Consider the following 13,966-nt stretch of genomic DNA (forward strand, 5'->3'; position numbering starts at 1 on the left):
TCTCATTCCAAGCCCCTGCCATGGGCAGGGACTCCTCTCACGATCCCAGGTTGCTCAGAGCCCACCCAGCCTGGCCTTGGACACTGACAGGGATGGGGCACCCACAGTTGCTCTGGACAACCTGTGCCAGTGCCTCAGCACCCTCACAGTAAATAACTTCTTCCTAATATCTAACCTAATATCTGACCTAATCCTGCCCTCTTTAGTTTGAAGCCATTTCTCCCTTTTCCTGTCACTACACATCCTTGTAAAAGTCTCTCTCCATCTTTCCCACAGGCTCCCTTCAGGCAGTGAAAGGCCACAATTGGGTCACCCTTAGGCCTCCTTAGGAGTCCTTCCTGTTTGCCCTGCACTTCTAGAATGCTGTGAATTTAAAATATGATGTAAGAGATGTTGTGTTCTTCCCTGGCACCAGCTGCCTCACTGCAGGAGCTATTCACTAATTAGGTACTTGAATGCTCAATTTTCTATATTCATAAAAACACAAACCAAACTAATTAAAATCCTACTGTGCCACAGCATTACAAACTCCTAACACCAGCCCACGGTTCCCTGACTTGTTCACATGCCAAACAGAAATTCCAGAGAAGGTGAAGCACCCATGGGCTTAGTAACACATTCTTCTATAGGTTGCATTCTGCACCTAGATTTTTCCATTCATACTCACAGGTGTTGGCCACTTCAGGATGTGAGAATGGCTGGGACAAGGTGTCTCTTACATCCACAGGATGTGGTGCCATATCCAGCCACATTAGAATTTTCCATTTTGTGAATTTATCTGGCCTAGAGAAAATATGATGCATAGCAGGTTTTTGTAAAGAAATGAAGCTTTGAACTAGGGCTTGTCCTTTGGTGATTTATGCAAAAGTAGACAGCAGATGCCAAGAGCTGTCCCTAAGGTTGGTCCCAGTTGTACCAAGGCTGTGAAATGAGAGTTCCATCTGAAAACAGCAACACTGACTGTAGTTTAGTTACATTTCTAAAAACGAATTATTTTTAGATAATGAGAAAGGAGGGAGTGAGTTTGAGTCCTATTATTTATGCACCCACAAACAGCAAATATCAAAACCATCTACAGTTACCTAATGCCTTAAATGTTACCTAATGCCTTAAAAGCTACACTCACCAGAATCAGGTTATATTCAGCAGTAACAGTTTTTATAATTATACCATGAAAAAACCCTGCTAAATAACACCCTACCTACTTGCTTGTGTGGTAAGGTACAATATCAGCGAGGGAGAATAATTTTCCAGTGATAATTTAGCTTCTAAACCTGGTGTACTTTTCAGTGACAAAGGCAGGGATAGAGCAGCACAGCAGAACTGACCTTTCCATTCTTTGCCCCTTTTCCATCAATTCAAGCAGCTGCTCGTCTGAGTGACTGCACAGCAGTCCCCGTGCAAACAATTTCTGTTTACTCAAACGTGTATTTCCTTAAACACATAGCAGCTCACAGCTGCTCTCTCCCAAGAAACTGCCCACAGAGCCATTTCTGTGCTGAAGAAGGTGCCAGGGCATGCAATGCACAGCTTCCCCTCCAATATCTCACTTCACACCCTCTCTCAGTTGTGTCATGCCATATCTCATTGCTGTTAATAATGCACCGAGAAGAAGGATTCCATTCCTGTGCCCCGTCGCCAGGGACATGGCAGAAGAGGGGATGGAGGCACAGCCCTCCAGCTCCTCTGCGTCCATTCCAGGCTATCCCAATCCACAAATGCAGGCCTCACTGAGGAGGGGAGGATGAGCTGCTCAGCCACGGGGCCCTCAGCAAACGGAACTGCCCGGAATTGCCATTCCCGGCAAGGCGGAGCTGCGGAGCCCGGACCAGGCCCTGAGGCTGTGCAGAGCCTGCCAGGGCTGCCAGCAGCGCACAGAACTGAGGTCCTCAACATCTGCCACAGAGCCCCAAAGCCCTGAGACAGCTGAGGATGTCTCAGCTCCCAGAGCAATCCGCACGCCGTTCCCTCACTAGAGGGAGTCTCAAGACAAGCATTGCTGGGCCCTCTCCGCGGCCGATCAAGGAGCAGAGCGGTGGCACGGTAAAATAGACACGATGTTGGGAAGGGAATGATCCCTCAAAAGCCAAACAACAGCAGCTGCCACGTTTCAAAAGGGCTTTTGTTTTTTCCTTCGACGGAAGGCATTTCTTGCATTATGCTGTTTCCTTCTGAAAGAGACCCTGAAAGTGCAAATGAGCACGGAGCTAATTAATGATGTTCCTCCTGAATAGACACCTCTGCACTTCATCTCCCACTGCAATACACCACAGCTGGGGAGCAACATGAGGATTACTTGGTATTCAGAGCCCCAAGATACTGACCATGAAAAGCTACTGTTTACATTTACACCTTGAAAACACAGCCCTAGAGAAGGCTCCCACATGTTAGCGAAACAAAAAAGGCAATTCCTGTACTTTTTCTGGAGGAAACAAGATTATACAGGCACCATGGCCACTCCAGAGGCTGCTCAAGAAACAGCTGCTTTGGAGGCAGATGCAAGTTGCTATTTTTCCCCTCAGGAGTTCTAAAGGTGAAATTTGCATATATTGAAGCCAGCTTAGGGATGCTGCTTCACTTGGTCTCTGAAGCTCCCAGGGAAGTGTGATCACCAATGAATAGCCAAGAAAACTCATAAAAATCATCCTGTTAAATATGAGAACTCAGATCGAAGAATAAGGAGTTGCCATCCAGGCACACCTTAAATTTATGAGCAGTTTCCCTTTACCCCTAGTTTAATTTCCATATTCAGTGTCATGTTGCTCACTGCATATAAAGCCACAACTCAATTTCAACAATAGCTTTATAATTCTTAGCCTAAAAACCCTCTTTCTATGCATTTTTCTTTTTAACGAGAGGAAAGTTAAGTGCTGTAGAAATTAATTTGTGTTCACTGAGTGTGAAAAATGCATGTATTTTATGATTGGCTTTTTGCAAATATTAAAATGAATATTCTATGTGTTGTGTTAGAAAGTAATGATGTATTAGTTTTCTTAAGTACTGTGTTAAATATAGTTTTAGGTTATAAAAATTGTTAATATAGAAACTCTGCTACGTAGGATACTTTTTTAAAAGGAAAGGACTCGCAGCGAGGTAGCAGCCACAGGACACCTCAATCTTTCAGAGAAAAAGAATTTCTTGCCCTCTTATCAGAAGAAACCCACTTCTTCCCGCCCCGAAGGTGCTGTTAGGATTTGGAGGAAGAAGTTGACGATGACCAGACAGAATCCTGTGTTTGAATGGAATTTATGCATCATGTATGAAGTGTATGAATATGCAACAGGCTATTGTTTTTAAGGGTTAATCCTCTGTTAACGGGGGTCCTTTTTCGTAGGGCTGGTGCTGCCCAGAAAAAGGTACCCGGACGTCCGTAACTCTTCATCTCTATTGTCTCATATTGTCATAATTCAGTTTGTCCAAATTATTATTCCTCTAATTGTATTACTATTTTTATAACCATTTTATTACTATTAAAATTTTAAAAATTTTTAAAAACAAGTGATTGGCAATTTTTGACACTGAGCATTATAAAATATGAAGGAACTTATGAATAGCAGATGTGATTTCTTAGTCTAACTATCTGTATTTTAACTTTGTACTTTGTTTTCAGATGAGAGAAATAACCAGCCAGTTATCCATCCTGATGACTATTTAGTTCAATCCACAGGTAATGACAGGATCACCATAACAGTCTTTATTAATTTACCTATTAATTATTTACAGGTCCCAAGCTGCACTTCATTTGGCTCAGTCTTTGGATTAACAGCTGCTTGTCTTCCCCTTGGGCTGAGCTCTCCTGTACACCAAGCACTACCAACCACATCAGAGGCTGCCAGAGTCTCAGTTTCAATTCTGACTGTATTGCAATTTCTACACTGAAAACTGCTCCTGCAGATGATTTTATCTGAGGCTAATGGGAAGGATGAACAACTGCAGCCAGCACTGGAATGCTCCTTACCATTACTGGGATTTCACCCCAGCTCCCAAAAGCAACACTCACACGCCTTTGCTCCCTTTTGCTTAAAAGCAGAAAGTTTTCCTTTGGTCCCCTGGCAGCTGCAGTTGGGCTGGAGATTGCTAAACCATCTGTGCCTGACGTGGCACTGCAGACCTGGCCCTGGCAGCTCCTGCATGTTTCATCACGGCTCAGCTTTCAGTCTAGACAGCTCCTCAATGTTTCAGAACCTCAGGACAAAGCCAGGGTGGCACCAAGTGTGCACAGAGTGTTTTTTAAAATTTAAAAACAAAACAAAGCCCCTCAAAAAACATATTGCAACATAGCAGTTATGAAACATGGAAAAAACTGTGCTGGGACTAGAGGCAGTTCATTCACACCCTGCCAAAACTGACTGGCTGAATAGATGCAGTTTGACCCAAAACCAGCACATGCACATCCTCCTGCTCATGCCTGATGCACAGGAGTCATCAGCAGAACTTCAAAGTGATAACTCCCAACTCCTTGATGACATGGTTTCTTTATTATTAAACTGAGACAAACTTATGCATCTAAACAACCCTTTCCCAAACAAATTCCCAGAGAACAAACTTTGGAGGCTGCCTGCCTGTAGCTGACTCTCAGTCACATATCTCACAACACTGGTGGACTAAAGGCTATTTAAATAATTGCAGCTTTTCAACTAAGATTGAAAACTTAGTTACTGAGATTGTAACTACATGTTTTAAAGCAATAAGGCAATAAAATACCTTAATGCACCATCACAGTATCTACACCTTTGTAAAGTGAAGAACCCACTCACGTTTATGAGCTGGGGGGGAAAATAAAAGCAAACTCCAGCTTATTTCAGGCAGGCACTTGCACTGTGTAAATGCAGCTCCCTTCCCACATGGCTCCCCAAGGCTCCCAGAAGCTGAGCAGGCTGTCCCACTCTTGGATCAGTGTGCATCCACAAACAAGGGTTTTCCCCTTTCTTCCTTACAGCTCCTCAAAAAGTAGCATTGTTCAAAGGAAGCACAGAAAAGAAGCATTTGGAAGGAGCTGCTCTGAATCAGGAGGTTGTGGGCTTTAATCCCAAACCATTACTGCTACAACTTTCTATCTGAAGTACCCACAAAAAAGGCAGGTACACATTTTCCTCTGACATGCAAAGCAGTGCTGTGGGAGAAGACAAAGCAATTCTGCTAAAGAGCCAGGGAGACCTGAAAGCTTTTCAGTTTCAGGCACTCATAGAGGACAATGAGACTTTTGTGCACTGCTGGTCACAGCCAAACCAGGAAAAGCAAACACACCTTGGGTATTTCTCCAGAGGAATTGAACATCTGCACTGGGTGCAGTCATGAAGCCCATCCTTCCCCAAACCTCTTCTTTCTGCCTGTGCTCTGGGCATCCAGCATGGGCTCCTCTGCAGGCTGTGTGCTCAGTGGCTGGGAGAGCAGGACACCCTCAATCAGCACCTTGCTGTGCCCTCTTCTCTTGATAAAACCTGCTATAAATCTGGTGATTGGATTTTTTAGCCCCACCAGAGCTGGATGCAATGCAATGCTCAATGGACAGGCCAGCTGCTGTGAAGGCTCCTCCACTTGCACAGCCCATCCCTCCCTTCCTGAAAGAATTCAACTCTTTAGGCAAAAAATCATCTTTTTGCCTAGAATTCATCTTTTTTGAGTAGCTCTCAGAAGGATCCTCTGCAGATCCTGAAGACAAAGATCTTTTACTTGCTGCTGGGGACAAAACTGCATTGCAAAGACAACCAAATTGCATTTTCCCAGCCCCACAGACAGCTCATTGCTGATGCTGCACACTCAAAGGGTACTGCAAGGAAATCCTCTCAGCTTGCAAGGTGATTCTCTTATCCTGTGTCCTTTGGGCAGGGTGTTTGTGCTTTTCTCTTTGAAAACACCTGGGGAGGACAGAGTGCCTTTGAAGCTGTGCTGGCTGTGCCATGAGTCAAACACTGCCCTGGGGGAGCTCAGTGCAGCTGTGCCCTGCATGGCACCTTCACAGGCACTGACACACCAGAAACAGAGAGCTTGGACAGGGCTGCTCCTCATAAGATATCACAGGATGGGATTTGTCACAAACTATCTCAATAAAGTATTTAGGAGAAAACCAAATAGAATCCCACACACACCTGATTGTTCCACTGGGAGACACCCTACAGAGCACTGCACTTGCAAACCAGTGCAAAAAAAAAGAGAAGAAAAATGTAGATATAGATCTAAATTTAACCTGAGGATTAGATTAAGCTTAAAAAACAGAGCTAGCCTGAGAATTTCAAAGTGTCCATGACATCTGCATTCCTGTCTACCCTACTGAAAAACAGAGAGCTTCATCCACTGAGCAATGGTCTACTCATCTTGGAAGGTTTCAAGAAATATCTCTTGGAGTCTGGTGTTTTCCTGAGGAAGCATATTTTAATAGGATGACACTGACCCTTTATTTTCTCTTAGAGAAAATAAATAGATTATTCCTCCTGCAGCAGGGAAGCCACTTGTACTTTGTAATTCCCAAGTTCTTAAATTGTGCTGGCATAGCTGTTTCAGGGACAGGAGAAGGACTGGCAAGGAGAAGCTGGGAACTTCATAAGCTGGGGACAATAAAATAGGTAATTACATGGTACATTTGTTATAGAAATCTTGTAGCTGGATGAGTACTAAATTAATATAAATAAATGATTTTCATAGCCAGATGACTGAAGTCCAGTTGTGTTTATTTATACTTTAATAGCTTGTGTTTATTTATACTTTAATAGGTTGTCTAATACCTATTATTTTTTGTATTTCTACCTGAAATGGAGTTCCTCTTGCTTCCCTTATAAATAACCAAATATACAAATACCAAGAGATAAATAATCAAGTTTCTTTGATCTCCTTTTCACATCTTTATTTGCTTATCTAGTAGGAAATACTCTATAATCTCCCTGTGGGCAGAGAATAAGTGGTTTCTGACCTAAAATTCAGTGGTTATTGGAGGAGGATACAATCAATGCCAGACAAGAGCTGCTGGGCCACTCAGGCAACTGCTTCTACCTCTATCCTGTGCTTCAGATGACACTACAGTTTTCATATTTGTCAAAAAATAAAGTTGCTTTCAAAGTAATATACAAAGTCTGGAGAAACCCATTAAAAAAAAAAGTCAAGACATTTCTAAGGTTGTCAGGCACATAAAATAAATCAGTGTTGTTCTCTCACTGGAAGGGCAGCACAGAGCACTGCTTGATGCAATTTCTAAGGGACAGTAATTTTGTTTCAGTTGTACAGAGTCATTTGGACCAGAAAGGTAACTCAGAGTCACTGCAAGCACAGTTCAGCCCACCCTGGCTGCAGCTTTATATCAAATTATTCCATGCAGTGCTCCACAAGATGTGCTCACTTGGCATGCTATTTCTGCTATTGTTGGAGATTTTGTTGAGACTCTCAAACTGGTATAAACAAAGGCTGAATTTTCCTTGGGTTTTTGCTTTGCTTGAATTGCTTCATTTCAAGTGGCTGAAGAATGCTGTATTCCCCACTATGAAATGCTGAAAGTGGTTGGGGAATAAAAGCCACAAACTGAGGTTCTGTTATCTTTAATCCAGCCATTCCACCACCAATTTGCTTTCCATGAGATCACATCTGACAGGAACAATTTCTCTTCCCTTCTCCCCTCTCAACCACAAGACATAAATTCATATTTACCCTGCTGTAAAATCCTAGAGGCTAAAAAGCAGTATAGCTTTTGCATTTCACACTTGAGCACTGTTAGCATCAAACCTTTGCTTGGGTTTTCTAACCAAAAAACAAACTTTACTTCTTAACTAGTTGGTCCTCAAACTATAACTCTTCTCCTTTTGGACTTAAAGCAGCAAAGTAACAGAAAGATTTCGTTGGTGGATGATGGTGATTGGGCTGAAAACAGCCTGCTTGAGTCTGGTGCTTAATTGTTATTATGCTGATAGGAGTCATACTTGGGTCTTACTCCTGCTGCCAGGAAAAAAAAATTGACAAACACCCTCTTAAGACAAGGACAAGCCTATCAACTCACTCTTGCAGGCAAACTGTATTATTTTATAATTATTTGTTACCTCTTAGATGTTAGTTTAAATTTGGGTACTAGTCTTGCAAACACTCAGGCTTCTTTTACTGTGGATGGATAAAGGAACAAGAGACCCCACAAAGTTATTAAAGGTATTGGAGTGTTACCTAAAGGACATCATGTCTTCAAAAAAGTATTTCTGTATGCCAGAAAATTGTGGAAATTTTCAAAATATTTCACCCCCCTGCAGCAATGAATGAGCTGTAGCTACAAAGTAAATTCCAAAAACAAACTGACAAAACTTTGCACCTCTAACCCACTAAGGATCAAGAGAAACCTCCCAACAACTGCTGCTCAGTATTTTTTCATTTATTTAAAGTGTTTCAGGAAAATGAATGAAATGTGAGCACCAGCACACCATTTTAGCCAGGCACTCTCTGACCCACACCCAGACTGTTTTGAGCCAGTGAGATGACTTCTGTTGAATTTAGCACACTTGGGAGCAGCTTCCCTGTGAAAAGCAGTGAGCACTGGATACTGAGTAATGAGAGCAAAATTACTAAAAACGTTTGTGGACTGGTGTAAATTGGGAAATACTTTAAAATGAGAGATTGTGGATTTCTCTGTGGATATACTCACTCCCTTTACAACAGGTCAGTACAAGAACATTGCTGTTGCAATAAACTTAATTCCTGCCTGCTTTGTAGAAGAAGCCAACAGGGCTGCTAATGAACTGCACCTACTGAACAGCAAATTTTATAAACACAAAGTCTTTATAGCTTTAGAACAGAACAAAACTGCAAAGGCCATTCAGATAATATCACCCTGAACATGATCCTCACCTCAGCAGGCAAACATCTGGAACATCTGTTCCAAAGTGAGAGGAGTCAGCAGCTGCTTGGCCCTCTATTAGCTACAGAGCTCCAGGTTTGGGACCAGCATGTGGAATGGGAAGAAAGAGGCAGAATCTGTATTATCCATCACCACCACAAGCTGTCTCCAGGTTAATATTAATAGTTTTTAAACCAAGCTGGGTTTTTTTCCAGATGAAAGTCAGCTGAAGGTAAGGGATCTCTGGCAGTCCAGAGAGGTGCAGAGATAAAGAGAAGGGGTTTGAGCACAAAAGTTTCACACCTAGCCAGCTCAAGGCCAAGTCCAAACAATAGGAACAAGGTAGCTGAGAGTCTTCTATTTAGATTTGTCTCTTCAAGTAACTATTTAACATTACAGGACACCAGTGAAATGTAGAAATTACAGTTTTAATAGTAAAACACAAACCACTCAGCCATAATGTGACACATTTATGGGGTGGCTTTGCCGCCAAAACATTTATTCACTTCCCTCTGAAAAAAGAAAATAAACAGTCCTGGTCCATCCAGCCAAGAAGCATTCCCACTTTAGAGATAAAAGGGCTCTGCTGCAAATCCAAAGGCTACTGTAACAAACACTTCACTTCTGGTGTGTGGAAGGAAGAGAAAATGGGTGAGTTTAAATATCTGGTTTAAGGGACTGTTCCCATTTGAGAACAAAGGTAGAAAACAAGGACTGGATAGGGATAGGTCTGGTTTAATCTCCTCCATAACTTGCAAAAAGAAAATCAAGTGAAGAATGTAGGTTCAGATGTGAGTTTCTACTGAAGATGAGACTTTTGAGGAAACACAAACTTTAGAATTGAACTTAGATGCTTCAGCAAACACAGAGCTCCACAGAGGAGAAACACTTGTGATACCATTGAAATACCTTGAGTGGTAGTATTGTAATTCAAGAGTTCTGACCATGTGTCCCAGGGCTATGGCATGCTGGGGAACTTTTAGTTCTCTTTTTCTCCTTAAACAAGAGCACAACAGAAGCGACATGCTTTTCAGGCTACATACAATAACGAGCAAAGGAAGCAGGAAAAAGAGTCAATTAAATTAATAACTCCAGTGTAATTTAAAAAAAGGAAACATGAAAGAACAACCTTTCAAACCAAAGAATCAAATATCACTGTCAAAAGCATACATTTAGTAAAGCAGGTGGCTTCTAAATGTAGAATACCCAGGCAACACTTGACAGAAAAAAAATCTGTGAGAAAGTAACAGCTACTTCCTACAAATTCACTTCTAAAGACAGATGCTGACTTGGGAAAAATATTTGTTTACTGCTTATTATTTAGATAAGAATTTGCCATCATTTTCCACAAAGAAGCTGCTCTCTGTGCACTCTGCTCCACCAAAATCCACACAACTTTTAAGAGCATCACTCTGATCTTCCTGCTCATCTCACTGTTCCATTTCTCCACCTATCCCAGGAAAGAAACATCACCTTGCTAATTTTTATTCCTCAGGTTGTAAAGCCAAATTGGAACTAACAACTTTATTGAGCCATTACTATCAGCACACACTCCCCAAGAGACAGTGAGAACTTATGATCAAAGCAGAGTTTAGGTTGGAAAAGACCCTCAGGATCAGCAAGCCCAGCACTGGCAAGTCCAACACTAAACCAGGTCAGTCAGCAACACATCCACACAGCTCTTGAACACTGCCCTGGGCAGCCTGGTCAAATACCTGAGAGCCCTTCCAGGGAAGAAACTCTCCCTAATATCCAACCTAAACCACCCCTGGCATAACTTGAGCCCATTTGCTCTTGTCCTGTCCCTTGCCACTTGGGAAAAGACCAACACTCACCTCACTACAACAACATTTCATGCACGTGGCAAGACCATGACATAAACATCCAACAAAGTCAAATGCCTTAGCAAAAAGGTGATGAAAAATGCACAAGGGCCATATTCTGTCAAGCTTGAGAAAAGGAAATAAAGCAAGATTTTTACTCACAAGGCAGAAGAACAAGTTCCCAGGAGCTGCTGAAGCTGAGAAACAACATCAGTGCTACAGCAAAGGCCCCATCAGAGGCTATTTGAGTCAGCTGCCCACCCCATTAACCTAATAGTGCCCAGCCCTAAGAGGGAAATCCTGGTGCTAATGAACTCCCTGGCAATCCTTCTTGGATTTGAAGGCTTTAAAATGGAAGCTGAAGTTCATTAAGTTAAGGGTTCCTGTTCCTGGCACTGATGCTGCCAATTTCAGTGTTTCAACTCCACTCAGGAATAACGTTATGGTGAATATAACAACAGCAATAATGGTGTTTACATCCTCTGCCTCCCCTCTCTTGGGCAGAGAGCAAAGGCAAAACTCCTAAGCAAGTATTGGCCACCTGAATGAACAGCTAGAGTAGGAAAAGGGTGGCAGCCCCACTCCCAGTGAGGGGAGGGAAGAGGGGACAGGGTTCTGTGTGGGGCCACTGCCACAAGGTACCCCTAGACCCCCCAGTTGTGATGGGATTGCCATTTAATGCTGCTGAGCCCTGCAGGGAGGGGGCTGGTTAGGAAACCTCATGGGGTGGTGTCATCTGCATTTCAACTCCTGAGTAAGGCAGGCACAAATGTCAGCAGGGGCGAGTGGCAGAGAGGGGCTGCAGGCTCTGATTTTTGAAAATTCAGCTCAAACAGAACAGAGTTTCACAGAGTCATTGCCCTGTGATAACTCATTATAAGTCACACTATGAATTAAAACAGGAGCACAAGCCAGAAGAACATGCAGCATGTTCTGCAGGCACCCTGCAGTGCTCAGAGCAGCATCTGCAGCCTCTCAGGAATGTCTTCTGCTCTTTTAATAGTTCTCCTCGGTGGGGTGGGGAGGTTTGTATCACGTATCTTTCTCCCCTTGCTGAATCAAAAATAGTGCCCTGAGTCACTGGTTACAGGCAGTGCCTGGCCACGCTGAGCACGTGTCCCCAGCTCCCCCAGGCCTCCTCCTCACCTCCAGCAGCACTCCTGCTCCAGGGAGGAGAAAATCCTCTCCCTGCCTCAGCACGTGCTCCCAGCAGCTTGGCAGATGATGTGTGTGGATCCAAAAATACACTGAAATGGGTGGGAAGTTTTCTGCTGCCTTCCAGGATGCTTGGATCAGGGCTGTTGGGTTGGAGATGTCCACCTTGGGATGGGGCAGCTGGCCCTGGATGGATGGAGTTCCACATGGAACATGCCCTGCAAAGAGCACTTATCCTGCCAATTTTTAGTGGGAATGCTAGGATGACATTGAGCACAAGGAGAGGGAAAAGGTATAACCAGGGAGCCTTAAATGCAGTGATTTTGAACCTTAATCTCTTCTCCTTAACCCTAATCTGAAGAGTCAAAACACTTCCCCTTCCACTCACACCTACAAAATGAACAACAGGGAGCATAAACCCATGGTGGTTCATCAATATCCTAAGAATAGATATTTCCATGCTTTGTACAAGTAATCACTGTGAAAGTTGCAAGCTGGGCAGTTTCACTGAAGTTTTTGGTTTTTTACTGTCTATTATAAGTTTGTATTTTACTCCCCAAAAGATCCTTGTGCTTTGTCCCAAATCAAAACAATCTGTGCTAGCAAACAATTGTACCACCTTCAGGGGTGACTGAGGTACAAAGAGTGGAAAAGGAAGGAAAACAAATTCAGTTTTTTTAAGAGCTGTTAATTACTCATTAGTTTGATATTTACTATTAACACATAACTGACCACAAGGGTCAGACCCCCACAAGTGCTCCTAGCACTGCTCCAGCAGGGCTCTGCTGTGGCTCCTGCCTTGCTCAACAAGCAGCAATATTTACCCACTGGGTTGAGCAATGCCCAGCCCAGTCTCACTTTTCAGGGCAGCCTGAATTTTGACACTGACCCTGTTGCTAATCTGTGCTAGCATGCAGACCTTGGCCTTGTTAAAGACTCTCATTCCAGCCTCCCACATCTGCTTTTTAGGGCTTTGATCTCTCATCCCAGCATCGTCACACCTTTGCTGGTGCTTCAAAACAAAATTGTTTATTACTGCTTGCCATTGTCTCCACACTGTGTAACTTCTGGATTTTAAATGTATTTATTTTGTATCCCTGACTCTCTTTTCCCTTATAATGCCATCTCTTCAGTTCACTTCTGGCTTGTATCTATTTCACAGGGCCATGTCCCACCAAAGTACACTGCTGTAACACTGCACTTACCACGTGCCTCGAGGGACAAAGAGAGAAATTCTGACCCCGTTATAACCTAATTTTGTTTACATATGTTTGGATTTCATTGGGAAGTGCAACATGAACTGAGATGCCCAGTGGCTCACCAGCAGTCACTCCAAGTATTTTAAAGCTGTGACACCCAAGTGTTCTGCAGCCTCCCTTTCTGATTAGCCAGCTCTGTGATCCTTCTCCCCATCCAAGCAGCCCCACAAATTCCAAAGCAGCGAATGAACAGTGTGACCCTGTGAGCACAAACTGACAATGGTCTCCTGAAGCACACAACAGGCAGCTCCATGGTTCTGCCACAGCCAAAACCCATCCCTGGGCTTCCTGCCTGTATCCATGTGCACAGCTCAGCCAGGGCAAGCCCTGAGCAGGGGATGCAGCCCCCACAGCCCCCTCTGTGCCCAGCACACGTGGGGGCCACAGCTCTCCTGGCTGCTCTGCGGGATCCAAACTGTGGCACCACCTCCCAAAAGAGATGTGGGCTGGGAAAGAAAGTTCAGAAGCCCACTCACTTCTGAGTTCAACCATGGGAAACACAGTGCTTGCTCACTGCTGGGAACGAGGACTTTGCTGTGCAGAAATGATGGCACTGCTGCCTTCTTCAGAGCCTGCCCACGGAGAATGGGGGTGGGCAGCAGAAGGAGAACTCTGAGCACAATTTCAGATACCTGTGCTCCCAAATACCTCATGAATGACAAATTGAAAGGATTCCCAAGAAGAAGTAATATCCTTAGTGCAAAATAAATACACTCGTCCTTCCTCGCTCTGCCCCCAAAATGCTTCTGAATATTTGAAATGGTGAAAAAACAGAAGGATTTTATATCACAACAATCCTGAGATTCAAAATCACCAGCTCTTTGATTCAAATAATTCACTATGGTGATTTTAACAGCACAAATCCTCCCTTCCTCATAATATTATGATCCTTTTTGGTTTGCAAGACTTCAGAAAAATTAGGGAGA

Source organism: Agelaius phoeniceus, chromosome 6 (genome assembly GCF_051311805.1).
Source record: "Agelaius phoeniceus isolate bAgePho1 chromosome 6, bAgePho1.hap1, whole genome shotgun sequence".
In the NCBI taxonomy this organism is placed as follows: domain Eukaryota; kingdom Metazoa; phylum Chordata; class Aves; order Passeriformes; family Icteridae; genus Agelaius; species Agelaius phoeniceus.